Here is a 452-nt window from a genome sequence, read left to right on the forward strand (position 1 = left end):
GTTCTTCTGAACTTTCTATTCATCAAAGAAACCTGAAAAAAAAAAATTAAATATTATTATATAATATACTCCGCTGTTTTCAACATTAATAATAATAACAATAATAATAATAAAAAATATGTAATATATTTCATAAAAAATATTTCAAAATCATGTGACACTGAAGACTGGAGTAATGATGCTGAAAATTCAGCTGCGCATCACAGAAATAAATTACAGTTTACAATATATTCAAATAGAAAGCAGTTATTTTAAATAGTAAAAATATGTTTAGAATTTGATTGTTTTTGCTGTACTTTGGATCAAATAAATGCAGGCTTGGTGAGCAGAAGAGACTTCTTTAAAAAAAAATAAAAAAATCTTACTGTTCAAAAAATTTGATGGATGGATGGATGGATGGATGGATGGATGGATGGATGGATGAATGAATGAATGAATGAATGAAACACAGG

The 452-nt window shown here is 26.3% G+C and overlaps 1 protein-coding gene across 1 annotated transcript in view; it reads right to left on the reverse strand.

Moving 5' to 3' along the window:
* The window catches only part of LOC107676736 (receptor-type tyrosine-protein phosphatase delta-like), a 319184-nt gene that overhangs the window by 8205 nt on the left and 310527 nt on the right, over nucleotides 1-452 (reverse strand). The gene's annotated exons all lie outside the window — the stretch shown is intronic.

Source organism: Sinocyclocheilus anshuiensis, unplaced genomic scaffold, assembly GCF_001515605.1.
Source record: "Sinocyclocheilus anshuiensis isolate Anshui unplaced genomic scaffold, SAMN03320099.WGS_v1.1 scaffold2186, whole genome shotgun sequence".
NCBI classification, from domain to species: Eukaryota; Metazoa; Chordata; class Actinopteri; order Cypriniformes; family Cyprinidae; genus Sinocyclocheilus; species Sinocyclocheilus anshuiensis.